Genomic DNA, 20100 nt, shown 5'->3' on the forward strand with positions numbered 1-20100 from the left:
TACTTAAAGGTCCCAATTCGTGCAGCTGTAAACCTCTTAAAAACGTGGGTCTCTGGTCCATAAAACATGATTCTGGATGAATTTGTCGAAAATATAGCAAACCCCTTTCTTTCTGATGCTTTTCTCACTTCCTCATCTCGTCGCTTCCCAGGAATGGTCTGTTTCTATAATATATTCAGAACTAACAGTTCCCATTGGCCGCTGGGGGAGAGCCCGCCCCAGGCTCCCAGCGGCCAATCAGATTAGCGTCCGTGGACCAGCACGCTAAGTTGTGTCCACAACTAACGTTAGCAACGAGCTATCGCTAACTTAACGGTTGCTACGCTAAACAGGACATCTCAAAATGCCTAGACTTACCGAATGCACCTCCGCAGTTGCTGGATCACGTACAGTTCCCGTTGTGAGCATGCGCAGGTGAGCAATCTTGTAATTAAAATGTCCGATAACGCAACTAAACGCAACTAAACTTAGTATGTAAGGTCCTACTTACAACCTCAGCCTGGAAGAATTTATGACATTAATGACATCACAACTGCTCGAGTGACATCACTTATGACATCACAGTTGAGCAAGTACTTTACTTTACTTTATTGGTTTATTGTGACGGGACAATGCACATTAATGTTCAGAAATACAGAAGCCTCTATATACGAAAACATGTAAATATGCCGGAGTTAGCTAATGCTAATTTACATCCGTAGTCCCCAATAAATATCAAAACAATCACTCATTACATTCATTCAACGCACAAACTGATATACATGTAGCGTGTCATCGCAAGAGATACCACAACATTACAGACATCAAAATTACAGCAAAACACAGACAGGATGTACATGCAGCATGTCAGTGCTAAAAGAAGAATACTACACCTTACATTCGACAGGTTACATGATAACATTCAATACATAGATACAATATGAAGGCTACTCTACTCTCTCTTAAGTGCTACACTTAAGTGGTGAAGTGCCTAGTGCAGGAAGAGAAAAAGATTTGGAAGGCAGCTATTAAGCTAGTGTTCACAAAATTGGTTTGTTTTAAGCCAGTTTTTGAGCTGGCTTTTGAATGCCGCAAAAGTGGGGCTTTCCCTAATAGCCATAGGCAGTGTGTTCCAGCCAGTGCTGCCATTGATAGACCAGGTGTTTTTTGAGAACGTGGATTTTCTAGCTTGGACTTCGCAGTCCCCCCTAGCTGCTGCCCTTGTGCTCAAATTTCTATTCTTCCTTCTAATGAACTCCCCTAGAGGAGGAGGAGCCAAGCCGTGTAAACATTTATAGATTAGACACGTGCTTTTAAATGTTCTAAAATTGTTAAAGCTAAGGAGCTGATATTTCTCTAAGATTTCACAGTGATGATGTGATTGTGGTTTTTTGTCAAACACCTCGATGGCTTTTTTATAGAGCTGTTCAAGGGGTTTGAGCACAGTGACACCAGTGAAGGACCAAACAGTGGAGCAGTAGTCTATGTGAGAGAGAATCATACAGTGGAGGTAGGCTTTAGCCGCATCCGTTGTGATAAAGGGCCTGATTTGTTTGAAATTCTGTATGTTAAATCTAACTGTATTGGACACTTTATGTATGTATTGGACCATTATACGGGTCCTCCAACACACACTACTGCTGCTGCTCCTCATGGCGGCTTGGCTACAGCATGCAGTGTATACGGGTCCTCCAACACACACTACTGCTCCTCGATACCGCGGGCAAACAGACGTATTAGCTGGCACTGCACACTGACTTGGATGTCAATATGAGGCAGGATCTCGCCATCGCAGATCCAGCTGCTGTAGCTGCAGACCGGGGGGGAGGAGGAGCATGTGGGACTGAACGTCTTCTTCTCACTCCCACCCAGGTCCTCGACCAACAGCGCCTCCTGGTGCTCGGGCTGGAAACGGAACCTCCGCACCCGGTGCACCTCCACGAACGAGTGGTCAAACTGGTCTTCTTTGTTGGTGTGTCGCAGGAGGTGCCGCAGGAAGTCCAGGCGGGAGCACTTGCTGACGAGGATGAGGTCGGCGGTGCCGTCGGCCAGGTGTGCGGAGGGCGACAGGCCGCCGGGACTGCGGGGACACGCACAGCTCATGCTGGCTGCGTTGATGGCCATGAACTTACCCCGAATTACACGCCACCCACTGCTGCCGTCTTTATCGGCCTTCTCCGTCTCACGAGGCTCGTCCTCTGACTTGTGCCGGCAGACACGGCACCCGGATCGGCACTGCAGCTTGTCCCTGGGGTTCCCCAGATTGTCCTCGGCGGGGAGGAAAGATACGGTGCCTTCGTAGGAGTTGTGGCTCAGCAACGTTTTCACTCCTGACAGGTCATATCTAGCAGGCCCCATCCACCTCCTCCTCTCGCTGTCGGTCAACACATCTCCATAGAAACCGTAACCGATCAGCGACACGGAGTATCTGAGGAACGTGTTATTGTGGTGGACTGAACACACGTCCATTGGCTGGGAATCTCCCACGATGATGTGTAAAGCAGAAGTCACTGGATCGTTGGTACCCACTGTGGCAAAGCAGACACAATCAGTCGACCCTGCAGGAATGATCCCTATGCGTAGAGATGATGGCACCAGGTCCACATCGGGTCGGTTCTGGTCCACACCATGGTCGGTCTGTGTCCTGGTAACCAACCCATGCAGGATCTCACTGAACATCCCATCTCCACCCACACACACCACCCCGTCATACTTCTCTAGATTGGCCTCGTTCCTCAAGTGGTCCCTGGCATGATTGGCCCGCTCGGTAACCGTCACGTCGGCCGAGATGGAGGCGCGGCGAAACAGCGGGGCCACCTTCTGCTCGTAAATCCGCTCGCCGCGTCGCTTTCCCCCGTAGGGATTGATGTAGACCAGCAAGCTCTTCGGTCGGGCGCTGAGCAAAGACAGCTGCTGCTCGATGGCTTGGATCCACTGCTGACGGAGTCCCTGACTGCTGCAGTGGAAGGTGATATCGCTGCACCGCCAGTGGTGCTGCTGGGTCCTCCTAACATAAGAAACTGTGAACGCATGGGGATACAGCTGGGAGCATTGCTGTTTGTTCTTCTGGTCTCCATCTTCTGTCTTCCAGACAGCCACTATCTCACACACCTGAACGGCATCATGGCTGCCTGCTGTTTCACAAACGTTGTTGATGCCAGCGCTTCGTTTTCTGCCCGTCTCAATGTCCTTCCATGCCAAAACACTGCGATCCAGGACAACTTCTGCCAGTCTGCGCTCCCGAAACAGCTGCGATGACAGTAACCTCGGCTGCTTTTCCACGATTTTGCTCAGACGTGTCATTGCGCCGCTGTCCGATGCGCATCCCAAGTGACACCACTGATGACATAACGACTACCCGAGTGACATCACAGTTGGACAAACGCCATGGAAGGATTTATGACATCACTAATGACATAACAGTTGCTCGAGTAAAATCACAGTTGGGGCAATTGTGCGCCGCGCCAACTTTTGCCCATTTATATTAGTAATACGATTTTAGAATATTTTTGATTATTATATATCTTTTTTTCAGGTGTTTTCCACTTGGCAGATGTCTCTCCTGCAGCACAATCTGAACAGGAAACTTAATCGCTCAACTATTCAACTTTTCGGGTTCAACTGAAGGGTGAATAAATTAAAGAAATCCTACACTGACAGATGGTCGAATCATAATTATCACTTGGAAACAACAACAAAACGCCAAATATAACTCTCACTTTCTACTCGGTGAAACCGAGGACCGCTAAACAGATCGGCCATCTTCTATTTAGAGCCGCTGTCAGATTGACGTGTGAGTGACAGCTGATTCTCTGTCTAACCCACAGCCTATATGAATGTTGTCATTATTATCCCTTCTCCCATGAGAAACTAATGGCCGAAGAAGGCAAAAATGTCCAAAAGGGAAATCAAAGAGAAATAAAGAAGAGGTAATTTTATTTGTCCTCTGCCTGCGCACGGGTAATAAAGTAATTGTCACTTTATCTCTCAGAATTCTGACTCTATTTCAATCTGAAGTCAGAATTGTGAGAAGTAAAGTCACAATGACGAGGGGGGGGAAAAACCCACTATTGAGTGGTTTATTTTATTGTACTAAGTTGCGGTAATGGACTTGCATTATGCGAGAGTCGACAGATGCAGATATGTGCAATGACTGTAATCTTGCAGTTCCACATACTTCTAACCGATAAATCTCTGCACATTAGTTGGTGTATCTCCTTAATTAATGCAGTGTTTGTACAGTTCAGCATGGGTTCATCTTTGTGAATGTAGTTGCATTGCATTCTCCCATGGAGCAGCATTATATGTGCAAATTAAGTTATGCCCACATTCATATTTTGACCGCTAATTAGCCTATGTGCAGGAAAATGCCTGAAAGTGGAGACGCGACATTGTTTGCCACTCAATTTGCATTTCAATACGATGCACACATACAATGTTGGACATGTTCATACAAGATACAGAGCAGAATAGCACAAAAATATTTCAGATATGTGCATTGATCTTATGTGCCAGGCAATTGGAAGAATGAGCAGATAAAGCTCTATACAGACGAATGCGTCATTGTTGGCTTACTGTAAATCTTCTATAGAATCCTCTGTATAGCCTACGTAATCCTGCAGACATTTACGTAGATTTATTTGAATTTTTTTCTCTGTGTGAATGACTGTTTTCCTCCAGTTAACCATTCACATTTTCCACTCCAAGGTCGACGCAAAAGTCTTTTCTTCCCTCGTCCACCTGTGCTGTGCACTGTGAGTAACGCCGGCACGTCGGCCATCTGCCATCCGCCGCCTTCCCCGTGTGGTTTTTGTATGTGTGTTTGTATGTGTGAGGCTTTGATTCATTTCTTTTTGTAAATGTGTTTCTTTGCGCATTTCAGCATGTGTGAAGTGTGTTACAAACCAAATATAAGCATGCTGCATCGTGCGTCTTACTGTTCTGCCTTATGATATGGATGACGTGCATTTCTCCCTGTGTGTGTGTGTGTGTGTGTGTGTGTGTGTGTGTGTGTGTGTGTGTGTGTGTGTGTGTGTGGGCGTGTCTTTGCATGCATGTAGGTGCACACACATCACAGATGTGCACTTATACGTTTGTGTGTGTGCCTCTATGTGTGTGTGTGTGTGTGTGTGTGTGTGTGTGTGTGCGCGCACGTGTGTGTGTTCACAATCCAAGGCCATTCAATAGCGCCACATGGATCCATCCCATATCTCGGTTGCCGTGGTTACCGGGGCCACTTATCACAGAGGGTCCCGGCAGATCAAACAGGTGTGCATCCTGCTCTCCTCCACGACGACTGTTGCTAGGAGCCTTTGTTGCACACCACCGCACACACACACACACACCACCGCACACACACACACACCACCGCACACACACACACACACACACACCACCGCACACACACACACACACACACACACACACACACACACACACACACACACACACACACACCACTGCACACAGGTGCTTGTCACTGGCGGCCAAAACAGCAGGAGCACACAAACATCATGTCTTGATGCCCCAGACTGAACTGGTGGGTGGGTGTGTGTGTGTGTGTGTGTGTGTGTGTGTGTGTGTGTGTGTGTGTGTGTGTGTGTGTGTGTGTGTGTGTGTGTGTGTGTGTGTGTGCGTGTGCGTGTGCAGCTACATATCTACGTGTTGAGGTAGCCTGGTCCACTGAATAAATGTTGTCAGTTTACGTTTCTGCAACATTTGTGAGGCCAAATACGTTGCATATCAACAAATGTTCTACTGTGTGGAGTTTGCATGTTCTCCCCGTGTCCCCTGGGGGTTTCCTTCATATAGGAACCCCTCACCAAAACATGCAATATCCTGGCTCCTCTGGTCGTTCAGGGCGCCCGTTCGGAGAGAGGGGAACTGGTTGCAATAGCGTGATCCTCCCACGTACTATGTCCTACCGGTGAAGCTTCCCCTGTCAGGTGAAAAGAAGCGGCTGGCTAACTGCCCATGTCTCGGAGGAAGCATGGAGCCAGTTTCGGCTCTCCCCAGATCGGCAGAGGGTGGAGCAGCAACCAGGATAAATACATTAAATTTTGCACTAATGGGGGATAGAAATGGGATAAAAAAATCTGGGGGAGGGGGGGTAGAAATGTTCTAGATACGTGTATATCAACGTTCTACACGTCCTAGTCCGCTATTGAAATAGCACGGTGCTAAATCAAGAAGAACATGCCCTGGGCTACATCTGAGCCAAATCTGGTGCTTTTGCACGACCTGAGCCTAATATCTCTCTAAGGCCCTGGACTAGGGGAAGGAAAGGAAAGGACAGGAGAAAAGTGATTGATAGGATATCGCCCCAGAGAGAGAGAGAAAGAGAGAGAGAGACAGAAATGGACAGGATTGTACAGAGAGCACAGCAAGGGTCCTTTGACTCGGAGAGCACACACCCCCACCTCCACCTCCGTCCATTCAACCCTCCCTCGCTCGCCCACCTCTCCCCGCGCGCGCGCGTGTGTGTGTGTGTGTGTGTGTGCATCCACCCTCGCCCTTTGACCTCGCACCCCGCTGTTGGCCACACCTCCTCTACACGGTTCACCTGCTGTTTTATTCATCTTTCTATCCCGTTTGCATGCTGTGACACCTGGGAACGTCCCCTCCTCCCACCTACCCACCCCTTCTCCACTGCAGCCCATCTAATCAATCTGAAAGGACATATAGCTAAAAAATATATATATTTTCTATACTTAAGAAGTGCTACAGAAGGCATTTCATCCAACTATTAACAATAATTACATTGTGTTTGAATATCTGAGTAATTAATTATATTTGTCCAGAATAGCTGGTTCAGATACTGTGGTTAGATGCCCTGTGATCAGTAGGTTTAAGGCTGTTTTATGGTTAGACAAGTGTCAGCAGGTGTCTTACGAAAAGTGTCGGACGAGACTTAGGGTCACTCAAACGACGTATCTGGAGAGATTGAGATGTCTGCACAAGCTGCACACACACACACACACACACACACACACACACACACACACACACACACACACACACATTAAGGCAGGGATGGGCAACTTTGATGATAGAGAGGGCCACAAACAAAATGTCCTCGCTACCAGAGGGCCAGATTGTGACCGTGCACTTTCACCTGTAGCCTACTGTAACACCATCACTCCCAATTATAGCTACTAATTTTGATGAAAAGGATGAAATATATACTGGTAATCCAAGTTTATTATACCAACATTTATATTTTTTACATTGAAATGCATTTAGTGATGCTTCCATTCATTTAATGAACTTAATTGGGGGCGGGCAAAGTTAACAACTAATATTCATGTTAGTAATGCATTTCTACTCTGCCTTCATGACATTTTTCAAATAAGCATCTTGCTTACCACAGTTTAGGAACCAATGGTCTACATCACCCAAATATGTCATATTAGTCACATTAGTCATGGTGCATGTGCAATGTGCATCCTGGATATAGTTTATTACAATAGTGTTAGCTCAAATGCTAACATTAAACAGTATGTGGATGGACAATGCTAACACCATTAGTGCCATGTTCTGGGATGTAGAGTAAGCTGACCGGATTTCTCTACATAGACATGTGATGCTTTGATATGCTTTTAACCCGCCCGTAAGCCTCCTGCAACCTTTTTGCTTGAGTGGTTGACCAGTGGGCACGTCTGTAAAGGGGAGACTCGGGGGTACTCATAGAACCCATTCTCACTCAGATATCTTGAGGTGACAACAGTCAGGGGTCCGCTTTGAAATTGACCATGCCGGTTTTTCAAAATTCATTATTTAGCCCCCTTCCTTCCCGACAAGGTAGCATGGCATTGTTGCTCCCAATGGATGCTGTAGGTCTTACAGTTTCATAGCCTCTAAGTATCTTCAATCTAGATTTAAGAATGACCCTGCTAGAGCTAGAGTCATATCAGACGCCAGTAGAAAATCTGGGACATTTTCGGGGACAGCTCCAGCCGGGGACAGGTCACCAAAAACGGAGACTGTCCCTGAAAATCAGGGACATGTGGTCACCTTACAGGGTGGTCTAACCTAGTTGGTTAGTTAGTGGAATATTGAAGCTTCGCCCAAAAACGTCCGCCTTGCAAAAGAAAAGGTAACAACACGTCCCAGGCGTCCCTACCCAAACCTACGCCCATGCTATTTGGGATGATTGGACTAGGTAGCTGGTTTGGCTAGCTAGCTCTCTCTATGCTAACATCTGCCTATATAGCTTGCTAGTAGTAAATAGCGATGGCTTGATTAGCCCCAAACTGGTCCTTCTCTCATTTTAACATGAAATGCATCACTTCCTGTGCTAATCAAGCATAGCTATTTTTGCTGGACTAAGTATCTGGCTTAGCTAGCTAGCTAGATGCTAACTTCCGCCTAGCTTGCTAGTTAGCCTGGCAAGTTAACGTCAATATGGCTAGTCTAGGTTGCACCATCTGTGTGGGTGGGAGGGGTGTGATCTTTGAAGAATGGTTGGATATTGAATAGTATTTTTGTTTGAAATGCCCGTCCCTGATTCCTACCTCCTTTGTATCCGGTTTCCATTGATATGATTCAGCTATAATCAGACGTCTGCAGGTGTTTTGCTCGTCTCACAGTCAACCTTGACAAAGAACCTGAGGTAAGGGGAAACTGCTAATTGTGCTAACAGTTTGCCTTCCATCACTTCTCAGTTCATTAGCCGTCTCTGTTCTTCTGTCTCATTTTCGCAATCGCTTTCTTCCCAGGTTTCCTCTCTATACGTCCCTATATCAATCCCTTACCTTTTTCCATATGTGCTGCCATAGCACCCTTACTATTTCTCTTCTCCGCCTGGCACCTCTCCTACACTGCTTCCCTGACCTCTTTATCCCACAGTGGCACCCCACCTCCTCCTCCTCCTCCTCCTCCTCCTCCTCCTCCTCTCTGCTGCTCTTTCTCCCCACCTAACCCAATCACTTTGGCTCCGCCCTCGCCTCCCCTCGCTCTCCACTTCACCTGCCCCTGCTGCTGCCCCCCCCACCTCCACCACACACCACCCTCCCCCACCTCCACCACACACCACCCTCCCCCACCCCCCACATCTCTGTCTGTTTACCCCCGCAGCGAGTCCTCGTCTCAGGCCGCTGTGTGCAGGATGCTCCCTCGGTGAGAGGTCAGTGACCTGGCTGTTTTCTCTTTTCTCCCCCTGAGCCGTCCTTTGACTGGAGATCACAGACTCTGTTACTCACTCTTGACTCGGCTGGTGTGTATATATATATATATATATATATATATATATATATATATATATATGTAAGGGATAATGTATATTGAGGCGGTGATTACGGGGGAAATAATGACCGACAGGTGGATTGAGCCCGACGCGCCAGCGGAGGGCTTAATCGTTCACCTGAAGGTCATTATTTCCCAGTAATCACCGCCTCAATATACATTATCCCGCTTAGAACACGGCCTACAACTAAATCATTCAATAATCTGACAAAAATAATTATTCAAATAGATTTTTTAATAGCGTTTTCAACGACAAAGCGGTTTCATTCGTAATTGGCACACAAGACACCACAGCTGCAACTGGTTGGCCTAATTAGTAGTGTCTTGCTGACAAAAAGCTCTTATCAACTGATTAATCCAGGTGTGGCAGAGCAGCGGTCGGTTGTCGAGAAATAATGACCGGTGAATATTGTTGATTGACCAATCAGAATCGAGTATTCAAGAGAGCCGTGTTCTAAATATATATATATATATATATATATATATATATAGTTAATTTTACTTTCGACTAATCGACACCCATAATCAGTTAACCATCGGTAAAAAAAAATGTAAGACATGGCCTATTAAGACAGTGGTGCGTGCCTTTCATTCCAGCGCTCCATGGCGCTGTCTGGCTCAGAATTGATGTTAAAATGCTACATGTAGCACCTTGAAAATATGTAAATAGTGAGCTGGATGTCACTGAAGCCCTTAGCTTTAAGTTGGTGATACATAATGGATACATACTAATATATATGATGCTAAATGGTTCGATGATGTCAGCAATGGATGCGAAATCTGAAGCTGCACGAACCATTTCTGTTTATCTTTAAATATAAATGACACTATTTACATTATGACTTCACTGTTTAGGTTTCAAAGCGGATTTAACATTACAGGGAAAACATCAGATGAATTAATGATAGTACAGGGAGACAATGCTGTTTAAATTCTATATAATTAATAATTGTTTTGCAAACCAATTTGAATTTACTTTGATTTCAGTTATCACTAAGCAAGTCTATCAAAGCTGTAGCACGCAGTGACTTAAGCTTAATTGTGCAACCATTGATTTAACCGCTATTTTCCTCTTTTTCCCTTTTTTTCTTTCTCCCCCCCTCATTTAATCACAACATAAATTATCTTCAGAATTGCAAATCATAATCTATACAGAGAAATCTGTTCTTTCGCCGGGCGAATAATGAAAATGCGTCATCTTGGACGAGGACGGCAAACATACTGCTCTTCAGAGAATTCCATTTTCTAATTCTCTGACAGACGCAGAGGGGGAGCAGAACACATGTACCTCCCCCTCACACACACACAGACGCAGAGGGGGAGCAGAACACATGTACCCCCCCCTCACAACAGACGCAGAGGGGGAGCAGAACACATGTACCTCCCCCTCACATACACACGCAGAGGGGGAGCAGAACACATGTACCTCCCCCTCACATACACACGCAGAGGGGGAGCAGAACACATGTACCTCCCCCTCACATACACACGCAGAGGGGGAGCAGAACACATGTACCTCCCCCTCACACACACACAGACGAGTGAGAGAGGGAAAAAAGAGATAGCCAGGAAGAGGAGAGAGGGGGAGGGTGCATGGTGGAGGTGTGTTAGAGGAGAGAGGGGGAGGGTGCATGGTGGAGGTGTGTTAGAGGAGAGAGGGGGAGGGTGCATGGTGGAGGTGTGTTAGGGACGTCACACGAGTGACCCAGGTGATGAAACCACCGCCACACTGTGCAGGAAGTAACCATGTCCACTGTGCAGGAAGTAACCACGTCTGGTTCTGCTCGCTTCCACTCAGTGGCCATAACACCCCCCCCCTCCCCCCCCATCCATCCCAGGCTTCAATCCACTAACACAGAATCAATAGGAAGGTGGGATGGGAGGGAGGAGGTGGGAGTGAAGGGCTGAACAGGCAGCGGGGGTGAGGAGAGGTGGGGTGGTGGGGAGAGAGGGAGATAAAAGGAGATAGAGAGAGGAGGGGATGAGGACAGTGTGGGGGGATGAAGTAGAGAGGAGAGGAGTGAATGTGTGGAAGGCAGTATAGCAGGTGCGGATGGATGTAGGTGGGTGAGGGAAGGGAGAGGAAAGTCAAAAGTTTGGATCTGCGTGTTTTTTTTTTTTTTTTTTTTTTTTACTACTGGTGCAGTGCCCGTTCCCCTCCTTCCCCTTCTCCCCATTCACACATCATGCTCTCCCATTCTTCACCCCCCCCCCCCCCCCCCCCATTGGCTAAATCGCACTAAATTCAACACTTCACTTTCTCGGGTGCCCAGCAGCGTCCTCGCCAAGTTCAAAGTCGATCGGATGAATGGTCCTTGAGATAAGCGAAGGCCGTGTTCTGATTGGTCGAATTGCACGAAATTCAACACTGCACTTTTTCGAGGGCCCAGTACTGCACCCGCCAAGTTTGAAGTCAATCGGTCTAACGCCTAATGGTTCGACAGGTCATCTTTTTGTGTTGGCAGTAGCTGGCGCTATGACTATGTGTGTGTCCGAATTGCAAGATATGTGAAGGACATTACACATTACACACTACTACAGATCACATGACACATGACACAGTACCACAGATCACATGACACTACCACAGATCACATGACACTACCACAGATCATCACATTACCACATATCACAATTCAACTCCTCAGAGAGACTGTCTTGAATTGAACATTATACACCAAACACGATCAAAATACTTGTGATCATAATGTACATGTATTATATGTATTATGATTACATGCTGTGTGTTCATTAGTTCCTCAGGACGACGCTACATAGTTCCTGCAACAACCAAAAACATCTGCAAAAAAATCTTTCAAACCAAACGCAATAAATCTGCTAAATTCATAAATGTCAGACTCATCCACATCAGAACCATGTCCGTTATCGCTCTCTGTATTGTGCTGTTGTCTTGTATTATGTACCGTGTCATTTCCTGTGCTGTGTACTGTGTATTCTGCTGTTTGTTGTACTGTACTTTTCATGTGTGCAAGCAAACCTGTGAAGCCAAAGTTACATTTCCACATTGTGGACAACAATAAATTGAATTTAATTGAAATACTGTCCCACCCGAAAGGCCCCTTTAACAGTTCATGTTATTATTCATTATTGATAGTATATCACAATTTGTGTAATCTCAGATATGTGGTTCAACAAAACACAGAATTTCAAGTCTGTTTCTTGTAGTTTTTTTCAAATTCAAATTCCCATTCATTCATGAATTGACTCCAACCCTGATCCAAAATAACCATAATCTCGTGAAAGTGGGGGCCACTGTTATATAGATGATTATAATGGTGTCTTCCACTGCTCTGGGTCATGACATCATCACATCATGACATCATAACATGCCCATTATAAAAACCTGAGCCTCCATGTGAAACCCCTGCATTACAGCACAGCACAAGGCCAATGGCAATACAAAGTCAATTAGAATAAACTCCATTCACAACTCTTTGTATTAACAGGAAATCTTAACCCATTTAAATCCACCAATCGTGAACGAATAGTTAATGATATGATTAGCTTACCGCACATCTACGGGAAAAAATATTCACATTAGACATGATAGTAAAAGGACTTTTTTCTTCTCTATAAGAATATGACATCTCATGACAACATAATAGAACAGGAGTCTAATATAGAACATTGCCAGAGCAGACATGAAAGGCCGCTCTCCTTGAGCTCTCCTGAGTGAAAAGACCTTCATCCCAAACAGAAGGGCATCATTTAGCTGCTCTAATGTCAGCAGGCTGCCTGTCATTGTTGGAGCAGGGCTGGAGGATAATGGTACCCAACTGTCACCTCTTCAGAGCTTTTCTCCAGCACACGTCTGAGTACATGCAGTGACCTACTGTACATCCTCCAGAGAGAGAGAGAGGGGAGGAGATAGAGACAGACAGACAGACAGACAGACAGACACACAGACAGACAGACAGACAGACAGACAGACACACAGACAGACAGACAGACAGACAGATCACTAGAGCCCATTATTTCTTAATATGAAATTTCAATGTGAGAATTAGAAGCAGATTGGATGTGGAGCTCCTTTCAAATGTGTCATTCTGTGTGTGTGTGTGTGTGTGTGTGTGTGTGTGTGTGTGTGTGTGTGTGTGTGTGTGTGTGTGTGTGTGTGTGTGTGTGTGTGTGCGTGTGCGTGTGCGTGTGCGTGTGCGTGTGCGTGTGCGTACGTGTGTGTGCAGGTTCATGTGTATATCCAGGTGATCTCAAATGTTCCTGGGCTTATAGCTGTAACTCAGTGGCTCATACTGGGAAGTTAATGAGTAGTACTGAGTAGGGCACAACTCAGCAGGAGACAGATGGAGAGAAAGAGAGAGAGAGAGAGAGAGAGAAAGGAGAGCAGAGCAGTGTTGGTCTAATGAACCCATAGCTGGCTGTAGCCTGTCACTCTCCTCCTGCTCAGCGCTGTGACCCCGGACAATGCCGCCACATGGTTGCCCCGGCATTGTGCGCGCTTAACCCAGGCGCCCGGTGCCCCCATAGGGAAGCAATGGCTCCTGTAACTGAAACTCGGCGGCGGTCACTCTGGACATTGTTGCGTCTGACAGCAGCCTGTGATGAGGGCATTGTAGAGAGAGAGAGAGAGAGAGAGAGAGAGAGAGGTAGAGAGACACAGACGCCACGTGGAGGCTGTGGCGGAGGACAGTTTACAAGAACAGTCAGGAGCCATGATGAGTCAATAATGTAGCATAGGAAGATAGTGTTCCCAGTGTTCAAAAGCACAACGATGAGAGGTATTTAGAGTATAGTAGTATTAACGATGAGAGGTATTTAGAGTATAGTAGTATTAACGATGAGAGGTATTTAGAGTATAGTAGTATTCAGCTAAACTTTCATCCGAGTAGATAAAAGGGTATGGACATAATGGACGTAGCTACTGTGACGTTGGACGCGTGTTTTGAAGCCTCGACGTTGGCATTTTTACTGGTCATTTGGAGCCAGAAGTGATGTAAATTTTCCCCCAGAGGAAAACAATGGCACTGCAGGCACAGAGCTGTTTTCCCCCAGAGGAAAACAACGGCACTGCAGGCACAGAGCTGTTTTCCCCCAGAGGAAAACAACGGCACTGCAGGCACAGAGCTGTTTTCCCCCAGAGGAAAACAACGGCACTGCAGGCACAGAGCTGTTTTCCCCCAGAGAAAAACAACGGCACTGCAGGCACAGAGCTGTTTTCCCGCAGATCATGCGTGGGGGGCTTTACCGCTGACCTTTCTCCACTCTAGCTTGTGGTGAGAGAAGACAAGATGGCTGATCATGTGATCATGTGATCATGTGATCATGTGATACTGTATAATAGAGACAGTCCGCATGTCTAGGGACGCCCATACAGGCTCTAGGAACGCCCACAATAGACGCTGGGTTAGCCTGGGGGCCGGGTCAGGGTGGGGTAAATTCCCCCGTTCTATCCATTCAGCAAAGTTAGAATTTAGCTGATAGCCCAGCCCAGGCAGACACGATCGGGGATTTAACCACCGCAGTAAACGCACATCTGAGCAGACGTCTTGTGTTCTGCTCTAGAACCCCCAAACCTGTCGTTTAGAGCCGCAGCACCGTCTTTTGGTGAGTCAGCCCATGAGATATATGGGCGGTTTTACCCCAGTCGCACGCCAGCCGTTTAACATTTTGTGGGCGTTCCCACACATGTGGACTGTCTATGACGAGACGTGGCCTCAACCTATGTGATGGCTTATCATGTGATCATGTGATACTGTAGCATGTGATGGCTTATCATGTGATCATGTGATACTGTATCATGTGTTACAAAATATTCCAGATTCATTTTAACAAACAAAATATCAGATGTTGCCAAATGTCCACATTACAACCCCCGGTGCTTCTCTGCACCCCCAAACCCCCCCCCCCCCCAACCAGCACCACCACCCAACCAGCACTCCCCCCCCCCCCCCCCCCAACCAGCACCACCCCCGCAACCAGCACCCCCCCACCCCCCCACCCACCCAGCACCCCCCTCCCCGGGGACACTAACGAGGCAGGAAAGCTGCGTGGGTCAGTGTGCGGCGTGGAGCTGTTTAGCCGCCATTAAAGATGAATAGAAAGAGGAATGGAGGGTCAGCGGGGGCGGAGCTGCAGATATGAACAGGAAATAGGACGGAGCGGAGGCGCTGCGGGCGGGCTGCAGCTAAACAAGCTATTATCATTAATTTACAGGACATTTGTCATTCACAACACAACCTGCACTCACAGGCAGCGAGTGATGTTCAGCTCCAATAATAGCTGCTTTATTCACAGTCATCCTCTCCTCTTCTCTCTCATATCCTCTCCTCTTCTCCTCCTCTTCTCTCTCATATCCTCTCCTTTTCTCCTCCTCTTCTCTCTCATATCCTCTCCTCTCCTCCTCTTCTCTCTCATATCCTCTCCTTTTCTCCTCCTCTTCTCTCTCATATCCTCTCCTCCCCTCCTCCTCTTCTCTCTCATATCCTCTCCTTTTCTCCTCCTCTTCTCTCTCATATCCTCTCCTTTTCTCCTCCTATCCTCTCCTCTCCTCCTCCTCTTCTCTCTCATATCCTCTCCTCTTCTCCTCCTCTTCTCTCTCATATCCTCTCCTCTTCTCCTCCTCTTCTCTCTCATATCCTCTCCTCCTCCTCTTCTCTCTCATATCCTCTCCTCTTCTCCTCCTCTTCTCTCTCATATCCTCTCCTCTCCTCCCCTCTCCACTGCTCTCCTCCCATCTCCACCCATCTCATCTCCTCTCCTCTGTACAGCTGCAACATGTCATTATTGTTTCAACAGAATTCAAACCGTATACTGTATATATGCATTTTGAAACTGCCACCCGTAACTTTAGACAAGTACAAGAACTTTAGACAGGTAAAGTATAAGAACTTTAGACAAGTAAAGTACAAGAACTTTAGACATGTAAAGTACAAGAACTTTAGACAAGTAAAGTACAAGAACATTAGACAAGTAAAGTACAAGAACTTTGGTCAAAGTAAAGATTCAAGTTGTTTTTCTCAGCGTGATGCAACGAGAAAAACAGAGCGGAGGCTCTTCAAAGGAAACAGCTGGGATCCCTTTGCCGCTAATTGCTTCTTCTTCTTTTTAAACCGGGAAAATGTGTTGAAGTGACGTCAGACATATTTCAATCTCTCTGGTCAGAACATCCGGTGAAACAAATTCCCACATTTCTTCCCCCACAGCCCAGCTGAGGGCATCACACGTCAAATTCAGGTCATGCATTCCATCAGGAATGCTTAGTGAGGTGTCGCTTAGAAGAATAGTGAGATGTGCCTCTGGTTTCCCAGCTGGGCTGTTTGGCCAATCATGGTGTTTCAACACAGGAGGTTCCTCTCCTCATGGTGTTTCAACACAGGAGGTTCCTCTCCAGGAGGACCCCGGGCGACTTTCACTTAACGACAAGCCTCCCGTGTGTTACGTTCCAAAACAGCCCAGTGGAGAGAAATCTATTCTAAAATCTATATTCTGTCCGTTTTCTGTGGCAGGTAGTTGCTGTGAGGAGCTGGCTGAAGGTTTCGCCTGGTTCTCCTCTCTCTTAACATCTCTAACATCTCCCTCATCCTCTCTTTCCCTTCACACCTGTTGACGGTAGAGATAACACACATACAAACCCTGTGGACAGTTACAGATAGCACACATACAAACCCTGTGGACAGTAGGGATAGCACACATACAAACCCTGTGGACAGTAGAGATAGCACACATACAAACCCTGTGGACAGTAGAGATAGCACACATACAAACCCTGTGGAAAGTAGAGATAGCACACATACAAACCCTGTGGACAGTAGAGATAGCACACATACAAACCCTGTGGACAGTAGAGATAGCACACATACAAACCCTGTGGACAGTAGAGATAGCACACATACAAACCCTGTGGACAGTAGAGATAGCACACATACAAACCCTGTGGACAGTAGAGATAGCACACATACAAACCCTGTGGACAGTAGAGATAGCACACATACAAACCCTGTGGACAGTAGAGATAGCACACATACAAACCCTGTGGACAGTAGGGATAGCACACATACAAACCCTGTGGACAGTAGAGATAACACACATACAAACCCTGTGGACAGTAGAGATAGCACACATACAAACCCTGTGGACAGTAGAGATAGCACACATACAAACCCTGTGGACAGTAGGGATAGCACACATACAAACCCTGTGGACAGTAGGGATAGCACACATACAAACCCTGTGGACAGTAGAGATAACACACATACAAACCCTGTGGACAGTAGGGATAGCACACATACAAACCCTGTGGACAGTAGGGATAGCACACATACAAACCCTGTGGACAGTAGAGATAACACACATACAAACCCTGTGGACAGTAGGGATAGCACACATACAAACCCTGTGGACAGTAGAGATAGCACACATACAAACCCTGTGGACAGTAGAGATAGCACACATACAAACCCTGTGGACAGTAGGGATAGCACACATACAAACCCTGTGGACAGTAGAGATAGCACACATACAAACCCTGTGGACAGTAGAGATAGCACACATACAAACCCTGTGGACAGTAGAGATAGCACACATACAAACCCTGTGGACAGTAGGGATAGCACACATACAAACCCTGTGGACAGTAGAGATAGCACACATACAAACCCTGTGGACAGTTACAGATAGCACACATACAAACCCTGTGGACAGTAGAGATAACACACATACAAACCCTGTGGACAGTAGAGATAGCACACATACAAACCCTGTGGACAGTAGAGATAGCACACATACAAACCCTGTGGACAGTAGAGATAGCACACATACAAACCCTGTGGACAGTAGGGATAGCACACATACAAACCCTGTGGACAGTAGAGATAGCACACATACAAACCCTGTGGACAGTAGAGATAGCACACATACAAACCCTGTGGACAGTAGAGATAGCACACATACAAACCCTGTGGACAGTAGAGATAGCACACATACAAACCCTGTGGACAGTAGAGATAGCACACATACAAACCCTGTGGACAGTAGAGATAGCACACATACAAACCCTGTGGACAGTAGGGATAGCACACATACAAACCCTGTGGACAGTAGAGATAGCACACATACAAACCCTGTGGACAGTAGAGATAGCACACATACAAACCCTGTGGACAGTAGAGATAACACACATACAAACCCTGTGGACAGTAGAGATAACACACATACAAACCCTGTGGACAGTAGAGATAGCTCACATACAAACCCTGTGGACAGTAGAGATAACACACATACAAACCCTGTGGACAGTAGGGATAACACACATACAAACCCTGTGGACAGTAGAGATAGCACACATACAAACCCTGTGGACAGTAGAGATAGCACACATACAAACCCTGTGGACAGTAGGGATAGCACACATACAAACCCTGTGGACAGTAGAGATAGCACACATACAAACCCTGTGGACAGTAGAGATAGCACACATACAAACCCTGTGGACAGTAGAGATAGCACACATACAAACCCTGTGGACAGTAGAGATAGCACACATACAAACCCTGTGGACAGTAGAGATAGCACACATACACACCCTGTGGACAGTAGAGATAGCACACATACAAACCCTGTGGACAGTAGAGATAGCACACATACAAACCCTGTGGACAGTAGAGATAGCACACATACAAACCCTGTGGACAGTAGAGATAGCACACATACAAACCCTGTGGACAGTAGAGATAGCACACATACAAACCCTGTGGACAGTAGGGATAACAGACATACAAACCCTGTGGATGCAGGGCTTGACGTTAACTTTTAAAAGTGGTTGCCGGAGTGGCAACCTGGCAAGAGCATTTGGTTGCCCGAATAAAAATATGGTTGCCATTTTTAGTCGCCTTATATTTTGAGTAATTAAGATACTATGCAGTCATAAGCTGGCTTAATAATGACGATGTGACAGAAAAGTAAGTATAATAGTCTATAGCAGGGGTTCCCAACCTTTTTTCCCAATTTCCCCCCGGGGATCATTAGTCTTTCTGATTCTGATTCTGATTCTGATTTTTGTGCCGCGGACCGGTAGATAGATGGAAAAAAAAGTTGTGGACCGGTTGTCAATTTTAATAATAATAAAAAAAAAATCATAATAATCATAATAATCATCATAATAATAATAATCATAATAATAAACATAGGCTATAATATTATAGGCTGTGTGGTAGTTGAAACATAGTTTCAAGTTGACGTTTATTTATGTTTGTAGTTTGTAAAAAAGAAAAGTTTGTGAAAAAAAAAGAAAAAAAAGAAATTGGACCGGGCTCGCGACCCGGTACCAAATGGGTTGCGGCCCGGTGGTTGGGAACCACTGGTCTATAGTATATAGTATAATAGGCCTATTCAGTGTGTGCACCAGGTGTAGTAGTAGTAATAATGATAATAATAATAATAATAATAAATTTGTGTAATTTTGTTTTCTAAACAAATCTTATTTTTTGTTTTTATAATGCATTTGCACTGAAAGGATTTGTTTAACTAATATTTGTGAACTTTAATTTTCATATATTTTTTTGTACAGTTATTGTTCATGTGCAGGACATCCTTCAAAAACTTTTTACCATATGTGCTGAGAAATGAGGAATGCTTTACATCCCTGCCTCGTCTGCCTGTCAGCCTGTCACATACGGGGTGAGACAGAGGGAGCGCGGCGGGCCAAGGCCGCTTCTGGGCCTTTTGGGGCCCTATGCAACATCTTAGACTGGGGGCCCCAAACCACTGTCGTCATAGTATCCCTGAATGAACATGAGGAAGCGTCGGCTACTTCATTATCAATAACGCTTTTACTTAATAAATTAAGCACATGTGAGATAGCACACATACAAACCCTGTGGGTTTATTGCTGTCATTACTACA

At 46.1% G+C, this 20100-nt stretch overlaps 1 pseudogene across 1 annotated transcript; it reads right to left on the reverse strand.

The window, feature by feature from the left end:
- Positions 1-1680: 1680 nt before the first annotated feature.
- On the reverse strand, positions 1681-3282 carry LOC310793075 (ceramide kinase pseudogene; annotated as a pseudogene). The gene has a single exon. The product of its transcript is annotated as a ceramide kinase pseudogene (transcript).
- Between the last annotated feature and the right edge of the window lie 16818 nt (positions 3283-20100).

Source organism: Poromitra crassiceps (assembly GCF_964638095.1).
Source record: "Poromitra crassiceps genome assembly, chromosome: 18".
NCBI lineage: Eukaryota > Metazoa > Chordata > Actinopteri > Beryciformes > Melamphaidae > Poromitra > Poromitra crassiceps.